Source organism: Rattus norvegicus, chromosome 7 (genome assembly GCF_021556685.1).
Source record: "Rattus norvegicus strain SHRSP/BbbUtx chromosome 7, alternate assembly SHRSP_T2T, whole genome shotgun sequence".
Classification (NCBI taxonomy): Eukaryota; Metazoa; Chordata; class Mammalia; order Rodentia; family Muridae; genus Rattus; species Rattus norvegicus.
In genome coordinates, this window is record NC_141540.1 from 122,375,659 (window position 1) to 122,389,669 (window position 14,011).

Below are 14,011 nucleotides of genomic sequence, written 5' to 3' on the forward strand. Positions count from 1 at the left end.
GAGGCAGGCTTATAAATAAATAAGTGGTGAATTTAATTATCTCAGGCATTTTGGAATACTGGTGGAATATCACTATAGCGTGCCAGCATACTTAGTGCTATCCAGCTTTAAGAAGGGGTGAGGTTTTGACATAAGCTCCAACAAGGATGACTCTTCAGGATGCGTGCTTAAGAAATACAAACCAGTCTCGGAGAGCAAAGTGGTACCCACCTAAAACTCCAGCACTGGCGTGGCGGACAGCCATCCTCATAACTCTTTTTTTTTTTTCTTTTTTCTTTTTTTCGGAGCTGGGGACCGAACCCAGGGCCTTGCGCTTGCTAGGCAAGCGCTCTACCACTGAGCTAAATCCCCAACCCCCTCATAACTCTTTATGTAGCTGTCCCAAGCCAGCCCTGGGTATGTGGGACTCTGCCTCAAAGAAAACCAACAAGGGTGTCTTAGTTAAGGTTTCACCGCTGTGAACAGGCACCATGACCAAGGCAACTCTTAGGAAGGGCAACATTTAATTGGGGCTGGCTTTTGATTTCAGAGGTCCAGCCCATTTCATCAAGGCAGGAAGCATGGCAGTGTCCAGGCAGACACGATGCTGGAGAAGCTGAGAGTTCCACATCTTGTTCCCAAGGCAAACAGGAGAAGACTGTCTTCTAAGCAGCTAGGAGGACGGTCTCAAAGCCCACCCCCACAGTGACGTACTTCCTCCAACAAGGCCACACCTCCTAAAAGCCACACCCCTTGTAGGGCAGGCATATTCAAACCACCACAGAGGACTAGCAACCCGAGTTAGAGCCCCAGAAACGACATGGCAGAAGAAGACAACTGACTCCCCCAAGCTGTTTCTAGCCTCCAAGTGCAAGATCCCACACCACAGATGCATTCACACATATGACACTCAGCACAAACATGTATCACACACACCACACTTCCTACATGTTACACACACTTCACAAAGACAAATAATGCGATCACACACCACACCTCTCCCCCACTACTTATCCAATTCACTACATACAAACCACACGTCACATATACCAGAAGCATAGCAACCCCACCACCACCTTACCACACACGTTCTCCACATCCCCGCAGACACAGACTACACACCTCTCCATATATGGCAGGCACACACACACACACACACACACACACACACACACACACACACACACACAGTGGGCTCATTCAGACCCAGCCTGACTTGCAGGAGGTCCCCTGAGTGCTTGGAACACAAACGAAAAATTTGCCACTTTTCTACATAGACACCTCTTCCTCCCACTGCCATAGCTGGCTAACTCATGTGAAGTGAGTCAGTCATAAATGTGTGCCTCCCAGGACTCCAGGGAAGCCCGAGTCTGTCCTCCCAGCAAATTTGCTGCTTCCTGCGCTGTTCTGCAATTCTCCTACAGGGAGCTTCGTTTTACCGCTTAATACCCCGAGAGAGGCACAAGACAAAATCCACAGAGGGAGGGTAACGCCAGGCTTCAGTCAGCGTGAGGAGGCAGTGAGTGAGACCGGGGAGCCAGGCCTGGGCTGCTTTCCAGCTGTGACGGAGGAGAATGCGCTGCTGCTGCGTGAGGTGTGATCAGAAAGGCAGTCAGCCAGTGGCACCAGGAGCTGGGGTAGGGCCTCTCAGGAGCTGTATCTGGCCAGCCATGCTTTCTTCTCATTGCCAGCAAGGTGAGAGCAGAGCCTGGCTTAGCTCTCCAGGCCTCAGAGGCAGCAGAGAAAAAACCATGAGATGCCATAAACAGGCAGGGACAAAGAGCCCCAGCCCCGTCCTCGTGAACGCCGCAGCGTGGCTGAGAACAACAGAGCAGCTCCCAAAGCCCCCTCTCCAGGGCGATGTCCCGTGCCCCCTCATCCTCTCACTGTACCCCCGTTGCTTTAGTTAGGGTTCTAGCTGTTCCCCGAACACCCAAGTGTCAAAGCCTTGTTTCTCCAGAGCGGCCCTACTGAGAGACTGGGGACCTTTAAGAGACGGAAGAGATGGGTCCTAATGTGTGGGTCTGGATGTGTGGGGCGTGGGGTTGGGAGTGTGGGAGAGTGTGGGAGTACATCCCAGATGACTTGGGTGGCTCCTGAAGGGCATGGTGTGACTCCAGCCACCCCTCCCACCTTGTTCCAGCCATGAAACAAGCAAGTTTTATGCTGCCGCCATGATGCGCCATGATGGCGCCATGATTTTGCAGTCTTACCACAGTTACAAAGCAACGCAGCCAGCCAGGCATTGGCTGGACCCTCTCAAGCCTGGAGCCACAGCAGCCCTGCTCTAAACGATGAAAATCTCAGCTATTTCTTACAGGAACATGAAGCTGACTGGATCAGTTGCTTGTTCTTTGCTGAGACCAAGATGGCTTAAGGCTTTTTGGGGGGGGGGAGCTCACAGTTTAAGGGGAATAGTTTGTTGTGGCGGAGAATGTGAGGCGGTTGTTACAGGACAATGGTGGTTAGGAGCAGAGAGAGGCAAATGTTGGTCCTCAGCTCACTTTCTCCTTTCTGTGGAATCTAGGGTCCTGCTCCTGGTACCACCCACAATTAAGATGGGTTTCCCCACCTCAGTTAACCTGATCTAGGAAATCCCTACCTGCATGGCCACCGGTGTGCCTCCCTACATCCTCGTGACTTAAGAAAACCTGTATCTATTAATTGAATCATTCTCTGTAAATGTATTTTTAAAAACAGAAATGGCATGCCTGCAATCCCAGCACTTGGAGAGGTAGGTGGGGCTCTGTGAGTTCTAAACTACTCTGGCCTACAGAGTGAGTTCCGGGTCAGCTAGTACTACAGAGATGAAATCCTGTCTCTTATATTTTGGTTGTGAGCCTAGCCTTTAACGGCTGAGCCATCTCTCCAGCCTGAGATCCTGTCTCAAAAATGTATTTTAACCTTTAAGTTCTACCAAAATAATGAGATCTGATGAAGTCAAAGGCTAGAAGGCCTTTTTGCTGAGCATTGCTGATGGAAAAGTCTGGAATTCTGCAGATCCCAGCTCTGTTCCTTCTACACCCCTTACGGCTTTAGTGCTCCTGCTGGGGTGGGTTATGGGTTGAGAGTTGCATGTGGAGGCTCAAGGCCAAGACTGGGGTCACCGTTAGTCACTACTCTACGTTATTCATTGAGAGAAATTCACCACTATGGCTAACTCACTCTGGGGAATCTCCTGCCTCCACCCAAGGTTGGAATTATAGGTGGGCTGCTGTACTTACCCAGAATTCACATGAGCTTTTGAGGATCTCCTATACTTGTGGTGAGCGCTTTAACCACTGAGCCATCTCTTCAGCCCACAGCTTATATTTCAGAGAACAATGACACAGAAGGAAAGGAGGAGGGAGGAGGGAGGAGGGAGGAAGGAGGAGGGAGGAGGGAGGAGGAGGGAGGAGGGAAGAGGGAGGATTGTCACAGACTGAAGGAACCATGTCCTACACAACGATGAAGCTGAGAGCCTGGGTACGAACTAGTTAATTCCTTCTGTCTACACTCGCCTGTCCCCCCTGCATCACTTCATAAATAGATGTGAGAGACAACTAAGTACCCTAGGGACTCTTTGATGACTATGATTTTTGCAGTGATCTGAAGCCGGAGAAATGCCACAAAGATTGCACTGTGCAGCAAACCTCATGCAAAAGATGTATTGGAGGTGCTGTCACGAAAGGCCACTTCTGAGTGTGTGTGGGGGGGGGCGGCAGGGGGGATAGATTAGGAGAAAACAGGCCATGACTGCAGGGGTGGGAGGTTATGGCGGAGGGGAGAATGGGGCTTGCCCATAGTGGCGATGTGAAATATGTCACATTGGCCTAAAGTGATCACATGACTTTAGCCCTGAATCACTGAAGGTGGGAGGAACCTGGTTCTGGAATGGGAGTGACTCCTAACACTGACTAAGTGTCATAGTCAGAACGGAAGCTGCAGGTGTCCTACCAGACCTGTGTCACGCACGAGCCACACTCCTACCGGTAGCTGCTGTTCATATTGACAATAAATGGTCCATACCCATAGCTTTATCTAAAGCTTGCTGCTGGCTAAGAATACGGGAGCGTGTGACCTTTCCTAGGTCCAGTGACTGGATTAATGAAAGACAACAGCAGCCTTGTTCCTCTGTGGGAAGCCACCTCCATGGGGTTGACTTCTCCAGAGCACTCCATGCAGTTGGACTGAGGCTGGACTCCTAAAGCCACATTTCCCCCAACCCCCTTCCCCTTACGGGTTTCTCCAGAGAGCTCTTCCTCCATAAAGCTCCTGCCCAAGAATTCTTGCCCCAGGGATGAACACTCCTGGGTCTTAGCCAGAGCTAAAGACTCTTGTTTTTGCATTTAACAAAATCCCAAAAAAGAAAAAAAATCCCGGGTGTCTGAGTTTCATTTCCTGTTTGCTGTGATAAAACGCCCTGACAAAACCAACCTAAGGGAGACAATATTTATTTGGCTCACAATTCCAAGTTACAGTCTATTGTTGCGGGAAGTCAGTGAACAGTGACCGATGGATTAATGAATGTGTGCTGATGTTTGACTACTCTCTCCATCTTCCTTTCTGTCTGTCTGTCTGCCTGTCTTCTCTACCTATTTATCTTATCTATCCATTCTGTCTGTCTATCTATCTATCTATCTATCTATCTATCTATCTATCTATCTACCTATCTATCTATCTCCTCTGAATTCTGTGGGCACTTGCACCATGCACATATATGTAGGTAAAACACTCAGAGATATAAAATGAATATTAAAGCCTGAGTGTGGTGGAACATGCCTTTAATCCCAGCACTCAGGAGGCAGAGGAAGACAGACAGATCTCTGAGTTCAAAGCCAACCTGGCCTACAGAGCTAGTTCTAGGGCAACCAGGGCTGCACAGAGAAATCCTGCGTCAAAAAAAAAAATAGGTAAATAAATAAATACTTTTTAAAAAGAGTTAAGAGCACCTTTTGTTCTTCAGAGGGCCCGAGTTTGGTTCCTAGTACCTATGTCAGATGGCACACGACCACCTGTAACTCCAACTCCAGAAGATCCAGCGCCCTCTTCTGGCCTCCATGGGCATCAACACACAGGTGCATGTGCGTGCATGCTCATACCCACCACAAATCTTAAAAAAAAATAACAGGTAACCTTCCACAGACATGCCCAAAGGCCAAAGTGATGTCGACAATCCCTCTCTGAGGCTCCCTTTCCAGAATCTAGACCCCTAGCTTCTGTCAAGTTGACAAAACTAACCATCAACCCAGGTGACCTACTTGTTCCTTAGAGCCTGGCTTGACTCTATGGAGCCTGCATTTGCCTTCCTTCTTTAGATGATCATGTGATTTAAATGATACCTCCAAGTAGGAGTTTGGTCTCCTCCCTTCTGGGTGTCAGTGTCCTCTTAGCCTCCCCCAGCAGCATCTTCCGTATCCATCGTGAGAGGGGACCATGATCTCTTCCTGTGTGCCAGAGGTACAGCAGGACATTTTAGGTGTGGCTGTCTTTGATCTAAACCTCCCAATACCTCTTTCCAAGTCACATCTGCAAGGTGGTCTCATGCTTGTTGGTCTGAGGAAGCCAAAGTCTTAATTCCAACAGTATTCTTTTAGGGCTGTCACATCAAATACAGTAGACAGGGGAGCTTAGTACAACAGAAGTCTATTGGCTTCCAGGCTGGAAAGCTGGGAATCCTAAGTCAGGTCAGGGTCACAATCCCCAGAAACATGAAGAAAACCTTACTTCTTTCAGTCACAGGTGTCTGCCAGGAATCTAAAGTCCTCCGGCTGCTACCTTCTTCATCGTGTGAGCTGCTTCTCTCTTACAAAGACACCAGGGTGGCTGCTGGTGCGGCCACAGCACTCTCCTAGCTGTTTAACACCTTGGGTCCAGTTCCTACGACTGAAGGAAGAAAAGAGAAAAAGCTGCCAGACGTATTAAAGGTTCAACCTCCTCCGGTCTGTCATCACTGGAGGACTAATTCTATCTGCACGTCTCTATTTGCAAAGCATGATTATATTCCAAGGGACTAGGGATGAGGACTTCCCCATGGCAGACAAAATTCCCCAGAATTCTGTCGAGGACAGAATTCAACCCAGACCAGCTCTGCCACTTGTTAGAGCAGTGAGGTGACTCGGTCCTAGAACCTTGCTCTCATCAGCCATAGGAAGGTGTAAGTCAGGAGACAATATACGGACTTTTCCCACCGGGTACCTGGCCTGGGGTAACGCCCAGCACATGGTGCCCAGAGGCTATCACGACAGCCCTCCATCCTCCCGTGTTTGTACCAGGCCACTTCCACACTCAGGCTGCCAGTTAGGAAAACTGAAACTTTACATCTTCCCTGGAGATCTGTTTTGTATCAGTGAAAGATTACCCAAGCCTCTCGGCAAGTTAGGCTTGAGGGCCCATTATTTAAGCGCAACTGCCTGTAACAGCTCGCTGAGCACCAAGAGACCTGAGTGCTACAGAGGTGGGGCCACCTGGGTGAGCCAAGTAAACATGAAAGACTGAACTCGGAGCCCCTTTCGGCTCAGTGTGCATGATGGGTAAATCAATCTTCCTGGGGCAATTTCCTGTGGCTGGGACAAAGCTGTCTCCCTTCTTGCCTTCCTGCTGTTCTGCTCCTCCTAATCTCTGGCTCCAACAAAAGGGTAGCATTCAGCATTTCTCTTAATTGACACCCTGACAGGCCCTTTCACTGACATATCCTGACATCTCCCCGCCATATTCTTATCCACCTGAAACCTATCAGCTATTTCCAGAATAATCCATTTCTTCCTGATCCGAGTCTCGAAGAACGGATTGATTTTATTCCCTCCTGAATATGAGAAGGTCATTTTGATAGCCAGTCTCCACCCCAGCCCACCCCAACCCACAGATAAACCTGAAAAGATAAACCTGAGCTTTGCAGGCTCCGCTGTCCGGCAGTGCTCTCTCTAATCTGAACATACACACACGTCACCCAGGATCTTGTTAAACACAAATGAAAAGTCTGCAGATCTGGGTGAGGCCTTGCCCTCTGTTTCCCTTCAAGCCTTCACATGCCGCAGATGCTGTTGGTCTCCTGACCACACTTCGAACAGCACATCTCTCAAGGTTAACAGAGATGCCCTGAACAAGACAGGCCATGCAATTAGGCTGCTCCCAGTGCTAGCAGTACAAGCGGGAGCAGGCACCTAACAGCCTGGGGCATTACAGGTACCTCCTGGGTGAAAGGGAATGGGGGTTGTGTGACTGTTCTAGAAGGATCCCTCTGGCTATGGTCTGCCATGTGGATGGGGTCAGACAAAGGCAGAGAGGCATCGAGAAGGCTTTTGTAGTAATCAAGAGTTCTCAAGCTGGAGAGATGGCTCAGCGGTTAAGAGCACTGACTGCTCCAGAGGTCCTGAGTTCAAATCCCAGCAATCACATGGTGGCTCACAACCATGTGTAATGGGATCCAATGCCCTCTCTGGCATGTCTAAGACAGCTACAGTGTACTCATATAATAAAATAAATAATTCTTTAAGAAAAAAAAAGTTTGGGCTGGGGATTTAGCTCAGTGGTAGAGCGCTTGCCTAGCAAATGCAAGGCCCTGGGTTTGGTTCCAGCTCCGAAAAATAGAAAAAAGAAAAAAAAACAAAAAAAAAAGAAAAGAAAAAAAGAGTTTTCAAGTTGGTAGGGGGGCCTAGCAAGGAGGGGAATGTTAGAGACACAAGTGGAAGATGTATCACTGAGGTGCACGGCTGACTAGTGGGGGGGGTGCCTGGCTGGCATCCACCTGAAGTCCCTCAGTCTGGTAGATCCTTAGGGAATATGGGGGTTATGAGAAAATGCGCAGGAAGAATGAGGAAAGAAATATGCATCTCTTCTGTCTGGGGTCCAGGGGAAGGGCTCACCCAACAGGCTCCTGGTGAGAGGCAGGAGAGGAAATCATATGGTAAGATACACACAGGTGAGGGCAATCGAGACTTTGAGGAGTTCATGGAGTCCCATGAAGGAGCCCAGGCTCCCCAGGAGCAGGAAGCAACAGACTCTATCGAAGATATCCATCACTGCTCAACTCAGTGGCTCGTGGAGGCTCCTTGTTAGCTTCCCACTTCAGCCTCACTATACCTGCTTGAGCTTACCTAGCTGGGCGTTCATCCCACCAGTCCTTTAGTCTCCCTTCTTCCAGAAGCAGTTAACCATACATTTCATGAGGTATGGCTCTCATGGCATCCTGTAAGCTCTGCTATGAGACAGGATCATTACCATTTGTTTGGTTAAGGTTTTAGTGCTGTGAATAGATACCGTGACCAAGGCAATTCTTATAAGAACAACATTTAATTGGGGTTGGCTTACAGGTTCAGAGATTCAATCAATTATCATCAAGGTGGGAGCATAGCAGCATTCAGACAGACATGGTGAAGGAGGAGCTGAGAGCTCTACGTCTTCATAAAGCTGCTTGTGGAAGACCGGCTTCCAGGCAGCTAGGACTCTAACCCTTAAAGCCCATGCAACAGTAACAGACCTAATCCAACAAGGCCACACCTCCTCCAACAAGGCCACACCTCCTCTAACAAGGCCACACCTCCTTATAGTGCCACTACCTGGGCCAAGCACACCATTTGTTTGTTTTGAGACAGGTTTTCTCTGTGTAGCCCTGGCTATTCTGGGACTCACTCTATAGGCCAGGCTGGCCTCAAACTCGCAGAGATCCACCTGCCTCTTCCTCCAGAGTGCTGGGATTAAAGGCCAGCACCTAAGTTTCTGCCTGTGCCTGGAGCTGACCCTGTGCCACAGTTCTCTTTACCCAGATCCTGCAGGGTCTCCAGGAGTGCTGACACACAGGCTTACAGGAGGGTCAAGCCACTGTCAGAGACAGCAAAACCAGCTTACACCAAAGATAAGCAGATGTCGAGGGGCAAGGGCAAGAACCGAAGTAACAGAAACCAAGGCTGCTTGGCATCATCAGAACCCAGTTCCCCCACCACAGCAAGCCATGGATACCTCCAACACACCGGAAAAGCAAGATTTTGTTTAAAATCCCAACTCATGATGATGTTAGATGACTTTAAGAATGACATAAATTACTCCCTTAAAGAAATACAGGACAGCACAGGTAAACAGGTAGAAGCCCTTAAAGAGGAAACACAAAAGTCAACCAAAGAAGTGAAGGAATTCAACAAAACCATCCAGGATCTAAAAATGGAAATAGAAACAATAAAGAAATCACAAAGGGAGACAACCCTGGAGATAGAAAAACTAGAAAAGAGATCAGGAGTCATAAACACAAGCATCACCAACAGAATACAAGAGATAGAAGAGAGAATCTCAGGGGAAGAAGATACCACAGAAAACACTGACACAACCATCAAAGAAAATGCAAAATGCAAAAAGCTCCTAACCCAAAACATCCAGGAAGTCTAGGACACAATGATAAGATCAAACCTAAGGATAATAGGTATAGAAGAGAGTGAAGACTCCCAACTTAAAGGGTCAGTTAATATCTTCAACAAGATTATAGAAGAAACTTCCCTAACCTAAGGAAAGAGATGTCCATAAACAGACAAGAAGCCTACAGAACTCCAAACAGATTGGACCAGAAAAGAAATTCCTCCTGTCACATAATAGTCAAAACACCAAATTCACAAAACAAAGAATATTAAAAGCAGTAAGGGAAAAAGGTCAAGTAATATAATAAAGGCAGACCTATCAGAATCATACTAGACTTCTCAACAAAGACTATGAAAGCTAGAAGATTCTGGGCAGTGTCATACAGACCCTAAGAGAACACAAATGCCAGCTCAGGCTACTATATCCAGCAAAACTCTCAATTAACATTGATGGAGAAACCGAGATATTCCATGACAAAACCAAATTTACACAATATCTTTCCACAAATCCAGCCGTACCAAGGATAACAGATGGGAAACTCCAACTCAAGAAGGGAAACTACACCCTAGAAAAAGCAAGAAAGTAATCTTTTTGCAACAAACCCAAAAGAAGAGGGTCACACAAACATAATCCCACCTCTAACAACAAAAATAACAAGAACCAATAATCATTGGTCCCTAATATCTCTCAACATCAATGGACTCAATTCCCCAATAAAAAGAGACTGAATATGCAAAGACGACCCAACATTTTGCTGTATACAGGAAACACACCTCAGTGACAAAGACAGATACTACCTCAGAGGAAAAGTCTGGAAAACAATTTTCCAAGCAAATGGTCCCAAGACACAAGCTGGAATAACCATTCTAATATCGAATAAAACCGACTTTCAACCAAAAGTTATCAAAAAATAAGGAAGGACACTTCATATTCATCAAAGGAAAAATCCACCAAGATGAACTCTACATTCTGAATATCTATGCTCCAAATGCAAGGGCACCTTCATTCATAAAAGAAGTCTTACTTGGTCCCCAGCTCCAAAAAAAGAGAGAGAGAGAGAAAAAAAAGAAGTCTTACTAAAGCTCAAAGCACACATTGCACCTCACACAATAATAGTGGGAGACTTTGGGGGTTGGGGATTTAGCTCAGTGGTAGAGCGCTTGCCTAGGAAGCGCAAGGCCCTGGGTTCGGTCCCCAGCTCCGAAAAAAAAATAGTGGGAGACTTTAACACCCCACTCTCATCAATGGACAGAAACTAAACAGAAACTAAACAGAGACACAGAGAAACTAACAGAAGTTATGAACCAAATGGATTTAATAGATACCTATAGAACATTTCATCCTAAAACAAAAGAATATCCTTCTTCTCAGCATCTCATGGTACCTCATGGTACCTTCTCCAGAATTGTCCCTATTATCAGTAACAAAACAGGGCTCAACAGATACAATAAGATCAAAATAATCCCATACATCCTATCAGATCACCATGGACTAAGAGTGGTCTTCAATAACAACAAAAATGACAGAAAGTGCACATACACATGGAGGGTGAACAATGCTCTACTCAATGATAACTTGGTCAAGGAAGAAATAAAGAAAGAAATTAAAGACTTTTTAGAATTTAATGAAAATGAAGGCACAACATACCCAAACTTATGGGTCGCAATGAAAGCAGTGCTAAAAGAAAAACTCATAGCTCTGAGTGCCTCCAAAAAGAAACTGGAGAGAGCATACACTAACAGCTTGACAGCGCAACTAAAAGCTCTAGAACAAAAAGAAGTAAATACATCCAAGTGAATTAGACCACGGGAAATAATCAAACTCAGGACTGAGATCAACCAAGTAGAAACAAAAAGAACTATACAAAGAATCAACAAAACCAGGAGCCAGTTCTTTGAGAAAATCAACAAGATAGATAAACCCTTAGCCAGACTAACCAGAGGGCACAGAGAGAGTATCCAAATTAGCAAAATCAGAAATGAAAAGGGAGACGTAACAACAGAAACTGAGGAAACTAAAAAAAATCATCAGATCCTACTACAAAAGCCTATACTCAACAAAACTGAAAAATCTGGATGAAACAGACAATTTTCTAGACAGTTACCAGTTACCAAGTTACCTGATCAAATCAGGATAAGATAAACCATCTAAACAATCCCATAATTCCTAAAGAAATAGAAGCAATCATTAAAATTTCCCAACCAAAGCAAGCCCAAGACAGAGGGTTTAGTGCAGAATTCTATCAGACCTTCATAGAAGACCTCATATCAATACTCTCCAAACTACTCCACAAAATAGAAACAGAAAGAACTCTCCCCAGTGCCTTCTATGAGGCCACAGTTATGCTTATACCTAAACCACACAAAGACCCAACAAAGAAAGAAAACTTCAGATCAATTTCTCTTGTGAATATAGATGCAAAATTACTCAATAAAATTTTTGAAAACCATTCCAGGGTAGGTATTCCAAGCAGGCTTCATTCCAGGGATGCAGGGATGGTTCAATAAATGGAAATCCATCAACGTAATCCACTAGGTAAACAAACTCAAGGGAAAGAAAAACATAATTATCTCATTAGATGCTGAGAAAACATTTGACAAAATTCAACACCCCTTCATGTTAAAAATCTTAGAAAGATCAGGAATTTAAGGCCCATACCTAAACATAGTAAAAACAATAGCCAACATCAAACTAATTGGAGAGAAACTTGAAGCATTCCCACTAAAATCAAGGACTAGAAAATGTTGCCCCCTCTTTCCCTACCTATTCAATACAGTACTTGAAGTCCTAGCCAAAACAATCAGACAACAAAACGAGGTCAAAGGGATACAGATTGGAAAGGAAGAAGTCAAAATATCACTATTTGTAGAGGATATGATAGTGTACTTAAGTGACCCCCAAAATTCCACCAGAGAACTCCTAAACCTGACAAACAATTTCAGCAAAGTGGCTGGATATAAAATTAACTCAAACAAATCAGTAGCCTCCCTCTACTCAAAGGATAAATAGGCTTGGAAAGAAATTACAAAAGTGACACCCTTCACAATAGTCACAGATAACATAAAATTCTTGGTGTGACTCTAACCAAGCAAGGGAAAGATCTCTATGACAAGAACTTCAAGTCTCTGAAGAAAGAAACTGAAGAAGATCTCAGAAGATAGAAAGATCTCCCATGCTCTTGGATTGGCAGGATTAATATCGTAAAAAATGGCCATTTTGCCAAAAACAATCTCCAGATTCAATACAATCTCCAGCAAAATTCCAACTCAATTCTTCATAGAGTTAGAAAAAGCAATTTTCAAATTCATTTTGAATAACAAAAAACCCAGGATAGTGAAAACTATCCTCAACAATAAAAGAACATCTGGGAGACTCACTATCCCTGACCTTAAGCTGTATTACAGAACAATATGATAAAAACTGTGTGGTATTGGTACAGAGACAGGCAGGTAGATCAGTGGAATAGAATTGAAGACCCAGAAAGGAACCCACACACCTATGGTCACTTGATCTTTGACAAAGGATCCAGTGGAAAAAAAGATAGCGTTTTCAACAAAAGATGCTGGTTCAACTGGAGGTCAGCATGTAGAAGAATGCAAATCGATCCATTCTTATTGCCCTGTACAAAGCTCAAGTCCAAGTAGATCAAAGACCTCCACATAAAACCAGATACACTCGGGGCTGGGGATTTAGCTCAGTGGTAGAGCGCTTACCTAGGAAGCGCAAGGCCCTGGGTTCGGTCCCCAGCTCCGGAAAAAAAAAGAACCAAAAAACAAAAAAAAAAACAAAAAAAACAAAAAAAAAAAAAAACAGATACACTCAAACTAAGAGTGGGGAACATATGGATACTGGGGAAATTTTCCTGAACAGAACACCAATGGCTTAGGCTCTATGACCAAGAATCGGGAAATGGGACTTTATAAAATTGCAAAGCTTCTGTAAGGCAAAGGACACTGTCATTAGGACAAAACAGCAATCAACAGACTGGGAACAGATCTTTACCAATCCTACGTTCGGTAGAGGGCTAATATCCAATATATACAAAGAACTCAAGAAGATAGACTCCAGAGAATCAAATGACTCTATTAAAAATGGAGTACAGAGCTAAACAAAGAATTCTCAACTGCAGAATATCGAATGGCTGAGAAGCACCTAAAGAAATGTTCAACATCCTTAGTCATCAGGGAAATGCAAATCAAAACAACCCCGAGATTCCACCTCATACCAGTCAGAATGGTTAAGATCAAAAACTCAGGTGACAACAGACACTGGCGAGGATGTGGAGAAAAAGGAACACTCCTCCGTTGTTGGTGGGATTGCAAGCTGGTACAAACACTCTGGAAATCAGTCTGAATGTTCCTTAGAAAATTGGACATAGTACTACTTGAGGACCCAGCTATACCACTCCTGAGTATATACCTAAAAGATGCTTCAACATATAACAAGGACACGTGCTCCACTATGTTCATAGCAGCCTTATTTATAGTAGCCAGAAGCTGGAAAGAACCCAGATGCCCTTCAACAGAGGAATGGATACAGAAAATGTTGTACATCTACACAATGGAGTACTACTCAGCTATCACAAACCTCATGAGATTCATAAGCAAATGGATGGAACTAGAAAATATCATCTTGAGTGAAGTAACCCAATCACAAAAAAAATCACACATGATATTCATTCACTGATAAGTGGATATTAGCCCAAAAG

The 14,011-nt window shown here is 45.1% G+C and overlaps 2 long non-coding RNA genes across 3 annotated transcripts in view; one reads left to right on the forward strand and one right to left on the reverse strand.

Annotated features, from left to right (window-relative positions):
* The window catches only part of LOC134479757 (uncharacterized), a 60,710-nt gene that overhangs the window by 19,133 nt on the left and 27,566 nt on the right, over positions 1 to 14,011 (reverse strand). For both annotated transcript variants that reach the window (XR_015625789.1, XR_015625788.1), the window contains 2 exons: positions 5,686 to 5,844; positions 5,301 to 5,405 (listed from right to left, as the gene is read on the reverse strand). This is a non-coding gene — a long non-coding RNA (uncharacterized LOC134479757). The remainder of the gene's footprint in view (positions 1 to 5,300; positions 5,406 to 5,685; positions 5,845 to 14,011) is intronic.
* On the forward strand, positions 1,595 to 5,923 carry LOC134479756 (uncharacterized). The gene is made up of 3 exons (XR_015625790.1): positions 1,595 to 1,674; positions 4,925 to 5,036; positions 5,695 to 5,923. It is a non-coding gene; the product is annotated as an uncharacterized LOC134479756 (long non-coding RNA).